We start from the raw sequence: 18,965 nt of genomic DNA, 5'->3' as shown, positions 1-18,965 counted from the left end.
CTTGCCGCTAGGAGCGACAAGATAGACCTGGAGTGTGCTTAATAACACCAAATGATTATCAAGCGAGGCTGCAGATAGAGCCATTGAATGTGGAGTCGAATTTTGAAGATTAACTTCCGTTTCAGGAGCTCTAACATGTGAGGGCCCCTGTTGTGAATTACCCTGTGTATGGGAGTTATTTGAGATAGCGGTTTTATTATGATTATTTGAGTTGTGTTGGCCAACAGCCGCGGAAGGGTTACTATGACCCGTTTTGTCGAAATGGAGCAACGTGTGATGACGAGATTTACAAACTATGCAAGAGAATTTGGATTTACACTGATCGAGCATGTGAGACCCAAGACAATTAATACAAAATTTATTTTGTTTGACAAAACTAAAACGTTCTTTAGAATTCAACTGCTTGAACTGAGGACAAGAGTAGATCGAGTGAGAGTCGTTGCAATAGGAACATTTCTTAGGACCTAAGCGAGGCGAAAGGTTACTGGTAGAAGTGTCTGAGGCTAGGTGTAAAGAGTGTCTGGAAGTAGTAGTCGATTTTGGTTTTGATTGAGATTGAATATTCTCAAGATGAACAACGCGTGTCTCGATTTCCCCTAGAAAATGGACAAAATCAGGGGTAGCTTGGCTACCACCGGATTGGAACTCAAGAGCCCTAATGGTAGGTGCGTCGAGTTTCTGAGTAGCGATATGTATGAGAAGTAAATGCAAGAGATCTGAAGGGGGCCTATTCAAGTTCAATAGGGCCTTGAAATTATTTGACATGACCGTATGAAAATTTCTTAATTGTGAGTGATTTGCGTTTCCAGAAATAGGAGGCGCATCAAGAATTTGAGAGATGAGAGTTTTGATAAGCGATTTAGAGTTGGCGTACCTTTGTGTCAGGTTATCCCGGGCTATTTTGTAATTGTCACCTGTGAGTGGGATATGCTCGAGAAGCGTCAAAGGCTCGGAAGTTAGAAAACTTTTGAGGTAAATGAGTTTTTCCAGATCACTTAATGTAGTATCAGATCCTATTATTGTATCAAAGGTCTCAATGAATGAATTGTATTCAGTAACTAAGCCACTAAATGGTTTTAACTGAATACGAGGGAGGTTTACTGTTCGTTGCCTAGCCATAGACTGTGAGGTTAGAGAAGAATTAGGGTCAAATTGGAGGGAGGGGGTAGCAGTCACATTAGAACTTTCAATGACCTCTAACCTTTCTTCCAATAGAGAAATTGTATCCAAATATTTATCAAAAACCACAGAGGAATCAGTAGAGGGGGTAGGTTCCTCGGGGATCGTCTCCAGCACATTTTGAGCATCGCGGAAAAGTCCGTAAGAATGTTTGAGTTGTGAAATTATTTCACGAATTTTATATTTGTTTAGAGAATTAAGAGTTGTGGGAACCGAATCAGCCAACTTGGTTATATCAAGTTTTGCGGTGAGCCTCTGTCGGTTATATTTTGATCGGTCAGCCATGTTGCGAGAATGTGAGATTAGATAGATTATTTGCAAATGTCTAAACCTATAAATCGATGCGAAAATGAGAGAATATGTACAATATATTATATATTACACGTTTAATAGTGTGAGATTGGCTTAATAGTATCACCCTGTATGAGCGCAGATTAGTATATGAAATGCAAAACTATAAAATTTCAAAATATATGCAATTTTCCAAAATGGGTATTTTTCAGCAAGTGTGAGACACCCTTAACAAGTATTTAAATTAATTAAATTGAAGGAAAAAACAATTATTTATTTTCTATAGTTTTCTAGAAGTGTAAAATGAGCTTAAGCGAAGCTAAATGTAGCAAAAACTTACAATTTATGCAAGAAAACAAAATTATTTTTAATAATTTTTGTAACCTGTGAACCAGGCTTAATCGGATTCAAAATTATAAATTTAATTTAAATCAAAAGGTTGAACAAACAATGTTAAAATTATAACACCCGTACTATCAGCCAAGAAATGAGTACACTTTTTGTATACTATAAACAGAAAAATATATTTACGAAAATAAAATAATGTAATATATGCAAATATTTTTTCATACAAACAAAACGACTCCTTTATTTGAACAAAGCAAGTAGTTTCTGAAATTGCACGTGTAGACCGGGCTTAACAACCTACCAGCTATTGTAGAGACGTGCTGGGTTAAATACTGAGAATTTGAGTGCAGAAAGAGAGGAATATTTTATTTTTGTGCCGGGGCGGCGTGGCTTGGAAATTTCCAAATGCAACAGAAAGACACTATAAATGAAAAACCGTTATTCTCAGAATAGAGATTATCAAAATATGCAAATACGAAGGACCTTGAGGATTTAATTAATAAATAATTAATATGATACGGCTCGATGGAACAGAAATGTTTAGGCAATACGTAAAGTATCCTTAACAATAGTAACCTATACTTATTGTACGGTTATAGAGTATATTCCCATAGGTAAGCTGGTTAAGAGTAGATAACGATTTTTCATATGTAATTTAAAGTATTATCTGCATAAATGGCACAAAGAATATTTGCTACGAGAGGTATATGGTTCAAAATGCATACAGTATCACGACTAATAAGTTATGTTCACATACATGTAGAGTACTTACAGTTTTATTCCTTGATGACGTGTCACATCAGAGCTCTGATTGAATTCCATAATCCATTTGGTTCATTTGTAAGGCACTCACTAATACGCTAAATAAATCATCGTCGATAATACTGAGCAGATTGAATTATCTGAGCGGTATAAAACGATAGCAAAAAAAGCCGGTAAAATGCGGCCTTTTTACGAATAGCGGGAGCGTCGATAGATTAGAGATGATTCTCGTTAGGAAGCTTTTGACGATCTGCCCCGGCGAGGGGTTCAAATGCGAGTCTCAACAATAACCTGGAGTTTCCAGAAAGGTTACATAAATACTACTTGAATTTTAAGTAATCAGTAGTACAGGGGCGTAACTAATTATTTTAGTGAGCCGTGTATAATATATTTATTGTACAACGCTGTTCTTTATTTTTACATAATACAAGTATGTATGCAGATTTTTTTCTCATAATTTTTGCACTGGGAATACCTTTAAAATCAGACTCAATTTGATCTGGTACTTATTCTGAGCCGAAAAATATTCAGGTTCAGTTATTATTTCACTAAGCACACACTTCAAAACGAACGTGTTAATAAACAAGCCAAGCATATACTTCTTAATAATATGAACTACAAACTAATTTGCAGAGTAGCAGATTCAGACCTATCCAAATAAGTCAAAACAAAAGTCGGTACGCTCTCAATTAGAATTCGAACTAAACACGCTGTGCAATATGATATTCAAACTTCAAACTCTTTGAAGAAGTTTGATTTCAAGTCAAACCTAAAGATATTGAAATCAAGTCAAGTCAAACTTTTTTACAAAAATAGTTTGGTTTTCAAGTCAAGTCAAGTTTGTTGAATAAAATCAAACTAGTTTGACTTGATGTATCTCTAAAAATGACGCATAGTTTTGCGTTTTTCTTATAAAAATTGACGCAAGATTTGATAAAAATTCTTTACAGTGACTGTTATGTAAAAGTACTACTTTATTTTGTAACATAGTTAGGAAGGCAAATTCAAACTGTTCCTTTTTCTTTTTAAATTATTAGCTGTCGTTCTATACTCACGATCTGTGGTAGGTAGTTAATATTATTTTAGACATTTTCAAAATGAGTAAGCGATTGATTTTTCGCGAAGCGAAGTTTTCTGCATTGTTTGCTAAATCGAATCGAGGGACGTTTTTGAAGATTTCCAGAAATTTTTACATATATTATATTAGACGACAAGACGGGGCCCCTGATATATTGGGGCCCCCTGCAAGCTTCATGCTGCAGGGGCCTCTGTTACGCAACAGTTAAGCTTCATTTACACTTGGCAAATTTACTGGCTGAAAGTACTTCACTTGACATGTTTAAGCAAGAGGAAAGTGCACTTACTAGTACTTTCCTGTTATTTACACATGGCAAGTTTAGTGGCCGCAAGTACTTTCAGCCAATAACCTTGCCATCGCTATTCTAGGAACGATGGTTAGTAAAAGAAGGTGTATTACTGTTATGTCGAATTAAATTTCATCAGCTTTTTCTAAAAAATGTGTTTGTCAACCTTTTTATTAAAGAATGGCCAAGATCGGTTTTTAAAGAGTTTTTTTATTGTAGAATTTGTGAGAGTATAATTTTAAAATGTCAAGACTGACTGTTAAGCTTCATTTACACTTGGCAAGTTTACTGGCTGAAAGTATTTGCGGCCAATTAATTGGCTTGTGGATTTCCGTCTACATATTTTCAAGTTTATTTGCGTGCGAGCATTCATTGTAAATAGAACTTTTACTTGTTCGAACTTGTTTAACAGGGTTTACACATAGAAAGTACACAACAAATAGTGCAAATAGTGGGAAAGCGGCAAGTATGCTAGCTGGTCTGTCAACTTTTAGCAAGTGCTTGCCGACAAGTAGCAAGTGCACTTTTCTGTTGTTTACATATGGCAAGTTTAGTGGCCGCAACCACTGTTAGCTGGTAAACTTGTTAAGTGTAAATGAGCCTTTAAGCAACTTAGCCACTTTTGAGGCGTAATCGTGGTAATCTGTCTTATTTTACAATGCATTATTTTTCTTTTCATTCTTTATTTATGCTAGAAACACCAGGATGTTGTCTAAGATACACAATTTATTTTTTTGCAACATAAAATCGATTAGCTTTGGCTGATTATAAAATATTGCACATGTAATTATCAATTTACAACGAAAGTTTAAATAATTAGAATAGAACATGAATATCATAAACTTAACTGTAACAGTAATTGATATAAAATCATTTAAACAACTTCAAGACGTGACATAAATGCTATAATTTTTACCTGCGTTGACAAGTGAATGGTAAAACTGCAGTGTATAAATCGTGGTAAAAATACAATGTACCTATCGTCTGAATAATTAGCTATGTAATAAATGTTTCAGTTTTATTGTAGTTTTTTTATATAGGGTAATTTACATAAATATGTTCTTCTTTTAGTACATTTCAATCGTTTTTACCAGCAAACTATTTGGTTTTAAATTTGTGCGCGGCTCCTCCCTTATTGTATAAGTAGTGGATTATATAGAATTGTAATTTATCTATTTTGGAGGGCCCGTATAGCTCAGACGATAGATGTCTGACTTCCACGCAAGTAGGTCGGGGTTCGATTCCCAGCGCCGACGAAATGATTTAGGCATTTTTAAAATATCTATAGGCCTCAGATCGACTCAGCCTGAATAAAATGAGTAGGTACATTGGATAAGACGAGCGCTAATAATAATAGGCGGTTGAAGCGTAGCACTGGCCTTGTTACTGTTGTTACCTTCCTTGTATAACGTAGGCCCTACAGATAGCAGACTACCCTGTTATAACTCCAAGCCGCGTTAGCGGTATAAAACGGGAAACTATTATATTATCTATTTTTAGAGACACTGTTCGAATTAATTGGGACAAAGAAAAAAACAACTTTTTTCTAAAACCTTAGCATTTCTTTATTACATGCAATAACTAGAATTAAAACTCTAGATATTAGTACAAGGTACCTATACCCCAAGTTAGCAGAAAGTACCCCGCACAAACCTTATGGAAATTAGGTCACAGTGGATTTAGTTTATACTTTGGGAAAAATACCCTTTGAAGCATCCTGATAAAAAGTTCTCATGGGCACATCTCGATCGTATGGATGATTTTCAAGATATAGAGGCACAAACTCGGAAAATTATAAAATTTACCGGGTATTCCAATTCCCTGAGTTACTGCTTATCTGGCAACATGTAGAAGTTTGGATCAAAGAAAAGTACTAGTAGTCTAGGATTTTCCTGGCAATCCAATAGCGACCTTTACTTTGACCTTGACCTTGAATGGACGTCATCTTCTAGAGTTTCGAGGGATTTCGGCATTAAAATGATATAAACAGATTACTCGTGAGTTTTTGGGATCGCTAAACAGGAATATGACTTTAAAATTGACCTCCGGAGCTCGTGGTGGGCAGGGCCACTGCAAGGAACGTCATATTCGAGAGTTTCGATGGTTTTCGGTATTTAATTGATGCAAATGAATTACTGGAGGATTTTTTGAGGTCACTAAACACGAATATGCCACCAGAACCGACTCCCGGAGCACCTGGTTTCCAAGGTCCATGAAAGGGGCTCCTGGAGTTTCGAGTATCTTCAGTACTACATTAAGGCAAACGGATTAGTTATGGGTTTTTGGGGTTGCTCTGAACACGAATACGTAATCAGCACAGACACAGGAGCACCTGGGGCCTAAGGAGTTAGGGAGTAAGGAGCCATCTTCTGGAGTTTCAACAGGTTTCGGCATGAAATTGATGCAGATGGGGATTACTGATAGATTTTTGGGTCTGCTGAACACAAATACGCTATCAGAACAGACACTGGAGTAGGTACCTGGTACCTAAGGCACGTCATCTTCTGGGATTTCGAGAGTTTTCGGTACTAAATTAATACAAGCGGATTACTCTTGTGGTTTTGGGGTTGCTGAACACGAATATGACTTAGATTAAATACTCTGGAGTATCTAGTGACCACGATGAATAACACTATCAAAATAGAATATAGTGAATAGATCTTAAAATAAATGAAGGAAAAACATTGTCAGATATAAATTGAGTTTATATTTATAAATAATTAAAACAATTGAATAGCACAACATAGTTATTTTAATAAAAATCTACAAATAGCAAAAAAAAATGTTTGCCAATTTGTACGCTTTCTTTGAACAGCCACTCAGAAAACCTCCAAGTACTCGGTGTGTACCAATCCGTTTGCATCAATTTTGTTCCGAAAAGTCTCGAAACTCTAGACTCTAGAATATGACGTGCTTTAGGCGCCAGGTGCTCCGGTGTCTGTTCTGATGGCGTGTTCGTGTTCAGCAACTTCAAAAAGCCATGAGTAATGCATTCGTATCAATTTAATGCCGAAAACTCTCAAAACTCGAGAAGATGAATAACCATCGGCACCAGGTGCTCCGTGAGTCGGATCTGATGGCGTATTAGCGCTCAGCGACCCCAAAAAGCCATGAGTAATACGTCTGTATCAATTTAATGCCGAAAACAATCGAAACTCCAGAAGATGACGTGCCGTAGGCACAATGTGATTCGTGGGTCAGATCTGAGAGTGTTTGCATGTTCAGCAACCCCAAAAACCTAAGAGTAATCCATTTGCATCAATTTAGTACCGAAAACTCTCGAAACTTCAAAAGATAACCTGTTTTAGGCACCAGGTGCTCCTCTATCTGTGCTGATCACGTATTCATGTTCAGCAACCCCAAAAACCTATAATCCGTTTGCATTAATGTAGTACCGAAGACCCTAGAAACTCCAGGATCCCCTTTCATTGACCTTGGAACCAGGTGCTCCGGGAGTCGGTTCTGGTGGCATATTCGTGTTTAGCGACCTCAAAAAACCCTCCAGTAATTCATTTGCTCGAATTAAATGCCGAAAACCATCGAAATTCTAGAAGATGACGTCCCTCGCAGTGGCCCTGGCCACCACGTGCTCTGTTGGCAATTGCTCAATTCTGATGGAATATTCGTGTTTAGCGATCCCAAAAATCCATGAGTAATCTGTTTATATCAATTTAATGCTGAGAACCCTCGAAACTCTAGAAGATGACGTCCGTTGAAGGTCAAGGTCAAAGTAAAGGTCGCAATTGGATAGCCAGGAAAAAATCCTAGACTACTAATATTTTTCTTTAATCTAAACTTCTACAAGTTGCCAGATAACCAGTAGGTAACTCAGGGAATTGGAATACCCCGTAAATCTTATAATTTTCCGAGTTTGTGCCTCTATATCTTGAAAATCCTCCATACGATCGAGATGTGCCCATGAGAACTTTCATCACAATGCTTCAAAGAGTATTTTCCCAAAGTATAAACTAAATCCACTGGGACCTAATTTCCATAAGGTTTGTGCAGGGTACTTCCCTCTCATAGCATTCGGCCAGTCATAGCAAACAAGAACCAGCTATGCATGCCAAGAAAATGAGGATACTGCGATAGATAGATAGTTAGATATATTCAACATTAGAAATGGAATAAACAGGGAAGGGCAGGGTTAATGAACAATTTAGAATAATCTGAGTGCTCTGCTCTTTAGTATAGTATTAGGATATAATAAAAAAGATCTATTGTTCTTTTGAAAAGAACTAAAATAAATGCAATTATCATTTATTTTTTTTCCAATATTTATTTTTTATTATCATTTCTCCCTACTTTTGTATTATTTTTGATTTATTTTTTAAATGTTTATCTTCTATAGACTAGGTATACATCTTTTCACAAAATTTCTTTCTTTCCTGTGCATTTATCTATTCAAATTATTTTTGTGAAGTCACACTTTACAGTCTGGATAATTTGTTCATTCTTGTTGTCTTTGTTACCTTGATAATAAACTTAAACCTTCTAGAGGTTAGTTTTATTTGCAACATTGATTATTGTTTCTTAAGAATATTTGCTAGGATCATTACAACCTTTCTTGGTTTAAGTATTTTTTATGGGAAATAAGCCACAATTTTACTAAAAAATGAATTTATTAACGTTTCGAAGCCCAAATCGGGTTTCGTTGTCAAAATACAAAATACTATTAAAATAAACAAAAATGTTGTTGCTAAGTAAAAAAATTCTTCTAATAATTTATTTAATCTGACTCATTTATATTGGCAATTCAGACGTATATTATACATTTTAAAGTAGAAGACTTTAAAATGATATCGCCAATATTTATGAGTTGCGTTCCTGGGACGACTTTAATAAAAGATAGTTCATTCGATTACATGAAATCAATCCCAACTCACGAATATCAAGAAAATCATAGCATGTGATCTGTCTTTAAAAAGACAACCAAATGCAACGATGACAGTCTGAATTGCCAATATGAGTCAGATTAAATAAATTATTAGAAGAATTTTTTTACTTAGCAACAACATTTTTGTTTATTTTAATAGTATTTTGTATTTTGACAACGAAACCCGATTTAGGCTTCGAAACGTTAATAAATTCATTTTTTAGTAAAATTGTGGCTATTTCCCATAGAAAATACTTGATTATAAAAATGCCACAAGGAAATAGCTTCAGAACAACTTTCTTGGTTTATCTAAAATATACTTAGAATTTATGTTATATAAATATTATAATAATAGGGAACAATCAAAGGAATATTTAAGTCAAATTCGAATGTAATTAATAAAGTTAAATGTGATATATTTATAATCGCCTTGAATCTATTGCTTCTTGTGTATATTTTTCTAGTTCTTTTTTATGTGCTTTCCAGGCCTTCAGTATGGTTATTTACTATAATATTTCCATGGTTATACCTGATTTCTTCCCATTTATTACACCTAAATCATATCACTTAGTTATTTTTGATGTTATTTTAGTTACAGTTTTTTGTACATTATTCATTGGTGGACTACCACCTCTGCGAAAAGATGTCACTTCATTTTTTGAGCGGTCAGTGGATATTGTCATTTGCTATTTTGAATATTTTGGTCCCCTATATGAGGGGTGTAAAATCAAAAGCGGAAATCTCCACTTTTCTTGTTTTGAGTTAGGGACGCCATTATCTGTTAGATAAAACTATTTGTGAGAACCAAAAGCGGTCTTAACTGGATACAAAAATTCATATTAGGATCAAAACCGGCAATCTTCATAGCTGAGTGCGTACCAAACACGGCAATCTCAATTCTCAATGATCACGGCATGTGATCAATTGTGAATGTCGTGAACTCTGTAGAAACCTGTGAATATATACCCTAACTTACGGATATTTTAGTTTAAGTGATATGCATATAAATTGCTTTAACATATTATATTATTTTCTTCTTCTTGCAGTACCGTCTCCTATCGGAGGTTGGCTACCATCACAGCCATTTGAACTTTGTCGGCTGCAGCTCTGAACAATTGTAAAGAATTGCACCCGTACCACTCCCTTAAATTTCGCAACCAGGAAATCCTCCTACGTCCCACATTTCTCTTTCCCGAGATTTTTCCTTGGATTATGAGCCTTAGCAGGGAGTACTTTTCCCCTCTCATTATGTGGCCTAGATATTCCAGTTTTTTTATTTCTATTGTTTTTATGACTTCGCATTCCTTCCCCATCTTCAGCAAAACATCTTGATTTGTTACTCTATCTGTCCATGGTATTTTCCACATTCTCCTGTAGCACCACATCTCGAATCCCTTAATGTTTTTGGTGTTTATCTTTTTCAGTGTCCAAGCTTCCATGCCGTACAACAGTACGGAGAAAACATAGCACCTTAACATTCTCATTCTTTATTTCAAATTTATGTCCCGGCAGCATAGGAACTTTTTCATTTTGATAAATGATTGTCTCGCTATTTCTATTCGCCTCTTAATTTCTCTGGTCTGGTCATTAGTATCAGTGAACTGAATCCCTAAATTGTATTATTGTTCAATATCAAAATATATTTTTCTTCACTAAGTACTAAGTAGCCGGCACACTGATGTTTTATTAGTTTCAAAACTGGCAATATCCTGATAGATCATTTTCATATCCGCCAATCTCCAAACATTGCAAACAAAAACGGCAATCTCCAAACTGAAATAATAAAAAAAAGGAAAGAAATAATTTCTTATGCCCCTCTTTCTGGACATCCGATCACAAACCAAATTTTATACGATTATTTATCATTTTTATTGTTTTAATTTCATTTTGTTAGTTTCTACAGTTTTTCGCGGTTTCCCAAAATTATGGAAATGGGAGATTGCCGACTTTGATTTTACACCCCTCATATATCCTCCTCCTCATTCCTTGAGGCCTTGTCATGGAGTGGTGACACTCTATATATTATTAGTTTACTGTCTATATAGACTGGCTGCGATTCGGTTAGTAAACTAACTCAAAATAAATTGGGTGCATGTCCTGGCATATGCCTGCCCCGTCTGGAATGGATCTGCCCACACTAAACCACTTGATACTACGCTAAATGAGACATGCAGAATAGTAACGGAATACATGAAACCGACGCCACTCTCAAATCTATATAAAGCACCAGGTTTTGCATATTCCTCAAGAAGCAGAAATATAGCAGAGCATATAGATAAAATTAAACAAATCGCGGTCGACTCGGCGAGCGACTGTCCTATATAGAGCTCGAACACCATGAAAGCGACTAAAATCCCGGAAAAGCTTCCTTGTGCAGGATGAACCATCCAAATAGTATCCTTTTCAATGGGCCGGTCCATATCTAGACTTTAAGGCGTGGAAACTATGAATAGGATAACATTGGAGGTCGCTCCAGTAAGACATGGGGGAAACAAGATGAGGGGACACCAAGATGATGTAAATACAGACCCAGTGTGACTGAGGAGATATACAAAATATGAACTGTAACAGTTTTGGTTTTACAATTATTGGTTGATGTTGAATCCGATCTATCTAGGATTGGGGTACAACAATGGCAAATCGAAGCGCAAGATCGCAGACGATGGAGGGCCATAGTGGATGCGGCGAAGACTCACCCCGAGTTGTAAAGCCAGTCAAGAAGAAGAAGAATTATTGGTTGTGTGACTTGGCATCTTCTACAGTTTTTCTTCATTCGTCCCTGTTTTTGCTTATGGTTGCCCATTCTCTAAGTCCCATCTATTTAAGGTAACTAGTAAAGATGCGAAGAAGAAGAGCTGGACTATCTGGTAAGAACTAGTAAAATATGCAAAGAAGAAGAGCTGGAAGGAATTCGGTGAAGAATTGAACGAAGGTTTTGGGAATAACAATAAACAGTTTTGGAATAAAATGAGAAGCATGAAAGGAACAAAAAGGAAACAAATAAGAGGAATTAGAAATGAGCGAAATGAATTGAAAACAAACATACAGGACATACTATCCACATGGAATAAGCACTATAAAGAAAAATTCGAGGCAAGCAACCAACAAAATGAGGAGAGAGGACAGCAGGAAAGAGAAGAGGATAGGGACAATCGAGTAGACCAAATTCATATCAAAGATATTGAAGAATGATTGGCAAGAATAAAGATTGGAAAAGCGGGAGAATGAGGCAAGTTTTGGCTACTGGAAATAATGAGGGAAGCATAGAGAACAGAAAAGATACCAAAAGATTGGGAAGAAAATTTATTGATACCAATACACAAGAAAGGAGATAAAGTGGAATGTGATAACTATAGGGCTATATGCTTATCATCAGTGGCATGTAAAGTCTACACCGGAATAATAGAAAGGAAGCTCAGGAAAGAACTGGAGGGAAAATTAGAAGAAGAACAAGCTGCTTTTAGGAAGGAAAGAGGAACAACAGATAATATATACATACTGAGAAATATAATTGAAAGGAAAAACGAAATAGGAGAAGACTTATATATTAGGTTTATAGATATTAAAGCTGCTTTTGATTCGATAAATAGAGAAGTAATATGGTCAGTAATGGAAGACCTGCAAATCCCGCAAAAGATAGTAAGGGTGGTAAAAAGTACATATAGAAACGTACTTGCTAAAGTACAAATAAACGGAAACAGATCGCCAATAATAAACCTAAGGAGAGGAATAAAACAAGGGGGCAGTCTCAGCCCAGTTTTGTTTATATTAGTAATGGATAGAGTAATGAAGAGCGCTAAAAGAAAGTCAAGGCAATTACAGTCAACAATAGAGTACAGGAATTTAGTACCAGTGAGAATGGATGGATTACTATATGCAGATAACCTAGTAATAATAGCAGACAATAAAGAGAAAACGCAAAAATTAATCGATATCTGGGTGGAAGAAACAGAAAATTTGATAATGGAGGTAAATGTAAAGAAAACGAAGACCATGATAGTAGCCCAACAGAAAAGGGAAGAAATAAACCAAACGATATTTAGGTGCAAAAACGAAATAATAGTAACAGTCTCGACGTTTGAATATCTGGGAGTAATAATATCAGAGGATGGAAAGCTAGATCAAGAAATCTCATACAGGGCGAAAAAAAGCATATGAGATTTACTATGAAGTAAATAAAACAATATTTGGAAAGGAAGAAATAGATAAAGCAATAAAACTGAAGGTATACAATGCAATATCTGTATCAACTTTAATATATGCAAGTGAGACATGGATAAACAATGCAAAAAAAAGACAGTACAATAAACGCAGCGGAGATGAAGCAGCTGAGAAAAATAGCAGGAAAAACGAAATTGGACAGAATAAGAAATGAAGATATTAGACAAAGATTGAAACAGGAATCGATAATAAACAAGATCCAAAAAAGAAAATTAAAATGGTATGGACACATTAACAGAATGGACCAAGGAAGACTACCAGAGCAGGTGACGGAATCAAAAAGATATGGTAAAAGAAGGAAAGGGAGGCCAAGGAAGAGATGGATCGATCAGATTATAGAAATTGGACAGGAAAAAGGAAAAACACTCCAACAAATGAAAGAGTTAGCAAAGGACCGCAAGAAATGGAAGATATGGATAGAGGATGAATAAAACCTCCGACGCCCCTGAGAGGCATAAGGAGTTTCAAGAAAGAAGAAGAAGAAGACTAACTGGTGATCCCATCCATTTTTGGGTCTTCCTCGTGGTCTGACTGATACAGGTCTCCATTTGGTCTAGATTTTCTTGATAACTGCTTCTGAATTGCTCCTCTCTATATGTACCATCGACCTGAGTGTATTAGACTAAGAGCCGCTATAGGTGAAATTTCTTAATTATTTTAGGCACGATGGGACCCTATAACTTAAATAGTAGAACCTAAAAGAAAACGTTTGAACACTGTGTCGTCACTTTTCAGTGGCACATGCGTCGACAGTGGCGCATCAAACTTTCCACTTATGGACGGGATAAATAAATTAAAAGTTACGCTCCCTTACTAACAGAATTAATTTTTTTTTTATTTTTTTAAGTTCTATGTGATAAACACATAGGATTCAGCGTAATTTTAACCCACCACCCCCTTCCCCCTGCCCCCACCATCAAAAACTTCATTTTTCGTTTATATTTTTTTTGGTTGGATGCAATCAATTTTAAAATTTCACAAAATTCACTCGCATAGCTAAGGCTTTTATAAAACATGCCTATTTTTATAGATCCGTAGGTAGAGTGTACATAACCTCAAAAAATTAAAAGAATTTTTTTTTTCAAAAAAGCGTATAACTTTTTTTGAGGAATAGCTGCAGGTCGAATTTTTTCTTAATCTTATGTGTTTTATTAAACACTATATTTTTAATTTTTTTCAGATTTTTCCGTAAGGCTTCAAAAATCCGAAAAACTGTTTTTTGGGGGGTTTTGGGGGATTTTCCCTATTTTATAGACTTTATAATATATCAAATCAATTTTGCTTTTATAGGTTATATGTAACTTGAAGTAACTGAGTCCTTTAGAATATTTAAAAATCAGAAAAACACGTTCAAACCCCCCAAAACCCCCTTAAAAACAGTTTTTTGGATTTTTGAAGGTGACCAACGTTACAGAAAAATCTGAAAAAAATTAGAAATATAGTGTTTGATAAAATACACAAGACTAAGAAAAAATTAGATCTGCAGCTATCCCAAAAAAAAAGTTATATACTTTTTTCCAAAAAAAAAATTTTTTTTAATTTTTTGAGGTTATGTATACTCAACCTACAGGTCTATAAAAATAGACGTGTTTTATAAAAGCCTTAACTATGCGTGTGAATTTTTTGAAATTTTAAACCTGATTGCATCCCACCAAAAAAAAATAAAATCGAAAAATAAAGTTTTTGGTGGTGGGGGCAGGGAGAAGGGAGTGGTGGGTTAAAATTACGATGAATCTTATGTCTTAATCACATAGAACTTAAAAAAATGAAAAAAATTAAATTCTGGTAATGAGGGAGAGTATTTTTTAATTTATGTATCCCGTCCATAAGTGGAAAGTTTGATGCGCCACTGTAGACGCATGTGCCACTGAAAAGTGACGGCACAGTGCTCAAACGTTTTCTTTTAGGTTCTACTATTTAAGTTATAGGGTCCCGTCGTGCCTAAACTGATTAAGAAATTTCACCTATAGCGGCTCTTAGTCTATATGTACCTTGGTAAATCTCGAGTGTCTTCTACTTTTAAAATGTTTCTTACTTCGTGGTTCATCAGTTAGAAAACTGAAAGCTTGTTTGTTTACTGTCTAATAATCCTTTTCTTTGTATTCCATTTATTTCATTTTTAGAAACTGTTACAAATCGACAAAGTTAAATAACCAACCATTTCTGCGATGTGTTGCCCCACATCTTAACCCACAATTATCCGTCGATTACGTATTTATAATGTTTTTATTTTGTAAGTTCAAGAATCTCGCCAAAACCCGGTTATAGCGGTATTAATTATGTTAAAAGTAAGGTTCATTCGTAACAGATATTACATCATACTACGTCAGATGTAAAAGTTCGATGAATAAAGACTACGAGAAAGAGTTCGAGTTTATATAATTCGCAGACAGGTTGTTATGAAATGTTTGCACCTTACCGTGTAGCGGTGTATGAATGAATTTTGGATGTGTTTATTACGTATTACCTACAAGCGAGTGCGCTATCATTTTTTCACGTCAACGACTGTATTTGTGATCGCGGCAATATACGAAAGTAAGTAGGTCGAAAACAGACCGAATTTATATGATATCGTATTTGTGCCGGTTTTATAAATTTCCTGTCGTATATTTTTCTTATTTTCAACAAACTCTGTGGGTATATTTTAGGTAAATTTTGAGATACATATTTTGTGTTCTGACACATAGTGGAGTCACTGAAGGTGAATATGAACATCCATCGATTTGCATGAAAATTGGTGAGTGGTTAGAGGATATCTCAAGGAACAAAGGTGACATGGTGCCAACTTGCGCTCTTACCCTGGGGGTGGATGCCACCCCTTCTCTTCTTCTTCTTCATGTGCCGTGCTCGATTATCGAACGTTGGCTATCAAATTGGCTATAGTAATTTTGTTAACGGCAGCTCGGAAAAGGGATGCAGAGGATCTGTTATACCATTCTCTCAGGTTTTTAAGCCATGACGTTCTTCTTCGACCTGGCCCTCTTCTTCCGTCTACCTTGCCTTGTATTATTAAATGGAGTATATTATATCTCTCTGGGTGTCGCATAACATGGCCAAAATATTCAAGTTTTCGATTTTTAACTGTTCTGACGACTTCTGTGACTTTTCCCATCCGGTGCAAAACAACTTCGTTACGAACTCTATCCACCCAACTTATTCGTAGGATTCTTCCCCCCTTCTCCCCTTACCCCCTTCTCGGGGGTGAAAATTATTTTATTAAAAATAACCCCATAATTCAATAGAGGGACAAATTTCAAGCAAAATTTGTTATATAAAGTTATTAAAATAAATCAAAACTTTTTGAGTTATTAAAGATAAAAGATTTTAATTTTTCTTGAGAAAAATGCATGTTTTTAACCAATTTTTCATCAATAACTCAAAAAGTGTAAGTTTTTACAAAAAAGTTATTATTATCAAAATTGAAGCTAATAAAAAACGAAATAAGGCCCTTACTACAAAACCTTTTAATGTTAACTAAAACTGAGTTATAGGTAATTGAATGTATATTTTTTTCAGCGAGTAAAAAACTCTAAGTATTCAAGCAGAAATAACGGGAAATTGATGCATTTTATAACATAAACTTATTAAACATTTGTCAAAGTACTTAAAAATATCTATTAAATGAGCCCCCGAACATGTTCATAGCGTTAAAATTTATGCTCCAAATTTTTTTTTTTAATTTATCTTTTAAAATATTTCCAAAAAATGTTATTGTTTTTTTTTTAATAACTCCGTTCGTGTTTACGATATCAGGTTCATCTAAAAACTGTTTCAAAGTTAATTCCAAGTACTATTTAAGCACGTTGAACCTAATATTTTAAAACCCCTAAATTTTTTAAAAATAAAAGGTTAAATGACCCCGGTTGCATGGCTCCCACAGCAAAATTTAAAATTTAAACGTTTCTATCTTGGTTAATTTTTACCCTATAGAAATAGTAAAACAGGTATTTGGCACAGAAAAACTAAAATTTGGTTATATATAATTTTTTACGTATATTGAGTATTTTTGGAGTTATCAAAAGAATATGAGAATTAAAGTAATTTTAAAAATTATGATTTTTCCCAATTATATCTTTTTTTCAAAAATATGCATTCTAAAGCGGTCAAAATTAGCGAAAACATTACTTATGCTAATATAAAGGAGTTTTTGTAAGGATTACTATAAATTTTAATTTTTGTGGAAATGGCGTATGTTTTATTTTTCACTTTTTCCTAAAAAATTCGAAACGGTTCTTTTATTTTCATTAAAACTTGCTTAATTTTGACGCTATTACTTTGTTCTGAAGCTCATTTGATAGGTATTCCGAAGTACTTTGGCAAATATTTAGCAGGAATATTCTATACATTGCATCGTTTTCCTGTTATTTAAGCTTGAATACTTAAATTTGAGTACTCGTCGAAAAAAATACATATTCAATTTCCAGTAACTCACTTTGAGCTAACATTAGTTTAGTTTTAGTTCTTTATATGAGGAATGTATTCAATTTTTTATTATCTTCAATTTCAGTAATAACAACTTTTTTGTAAAAGCTTATAGTTTATGAATTATACGTGAAAAACCGATTTAAAACATGCATTTTTTACGAAAAAATAAAGTCTGTGGTCTTTAATAACTCAAAAAGTGTTGATTTATTTTAATAACTTTATATAACAAATTTTATGGTATCGACTTATGGTATTATTTTTAATAAAATAATGTTCACCCCCGAGAAGGGGTGGCATCCACCCCAGGGTAAAAGCGCAAGTTGGCATCATGTCACCTTTGTTCCTTGAGGTATCCTCTAATTACTCACCAATTTTCATGAAAATCGATGGAGGTTCAACGAAATCGGAGGTGAAAACCTTCAGTGACTGCATTAACATTAGACACTTAAAATCTATGTCGAAACCATTCTCTGTTACAAAAAGTTTAAGGCAAGGGTGCTGCTTATCGCCAACACTATTTAAAATATACATCCAGAAAGCTCTGGAGCGATGGAGGAAAACAGTTGGGATGGGAATAATGATTGAAGAAAACTGCTTAACAACTTTGTTGTTTGCTGATGACCAAGTAATTCTTGCTAACGATGAACATGGTATGGATTATATGCTAAGAAAGTTAATACAGATCGAATATGAGAAAAATGGGGCCTATGTATGAACATTCAGAAAATGGAATATTTGAGAATAGGAGAGGAAACTGAAGATCCGGAATTAGAGTTAAGAAGTATAAGAAAATGTAGGAATGTAGATATTTAGGAAGCATAATGTCAGAAGAAGGAACTACAAAAAGAGACATACAGCATAGGATACAGCAAGGAAGGAAAGCAACTCGTATTTTAAATGGTCTACTATGGTCTAACAAGGTGAAGATGAACACAAAATTAACAATCTACAGAACAATTGTGGAACCTATTAGGTATAACTTATGGGGCAGAGTGTTGGCAACTGACAGGAAGGGAAAGAAAAAATACAGAAGTAGCGGAAATGGATTACTTACGTAAAGCATGCAGGGTATCTAGATTAGTATACGTACCAAATGAGGAAATAACGCGACTGACAAAGAGTGTATATTCCACAGGTGACCAAATAGAAACAAAGATATTGCTATGGTATGGTCATGTTATGAGAATGCCAGCGGAAAGATGGCCAAAAAGAGCAATAAATTACACACCCATTAATAGAATAAGAAGAGGAAGGCCAACAGAAACATCTGAGAAAGGCATAGAACAGTCTATGTCAGATAGAGCTGTAGAAGAAAACGAGTGGATGGATAGAAAACGATGGCGAGCGAAATGTGGGATGCGGAGGAGACCAGAGGATCCCCACTGCTTATATGTATTTTGTGTTCTTCTTTTCTTCTGTCCAAATCAGGCGGAGAGTAGTTTTTACCGCTTGCTTTTTGGAGAAGGGGAATGTTACAGTAATATTATTTTCCTGAATAA

General features: G+C 35.0%; 1 protein-coding gene across 1 annotated transcript in view; it reads left to right on the top strand.

The window, feature by feature from the left end:
• Positions 1–18,965, top strand: part of LOC114324464 (aromatic-L-amino-acid decarboxylase-like) — a 60,772-nt gene that overhangs the window by 11,842 nt on the left and 29,965 nt on the right. The gene's annotated exons all lie outside the window — the stretch shown is intronic.

The sequence above is a fragment of the Diabrotica virgifera genome, chromosome 1 (genome assembly GCF_917563875.1).
Source record: "Diabrotica virgifera virgifera chromosome 1, PGI_DIABVI_V3a".
Lineage (NCBI taxonomy): Eukaryota > Metazoa > Arthropoda > Insecta > Coleoptera > Chrysomelidae > Diabrotica > Diabrotica virgifera.
Note: the sequence above shows the minus strand (reverse complement) of the source record. Positions and strands in the feature narration are given on the sequence as shown.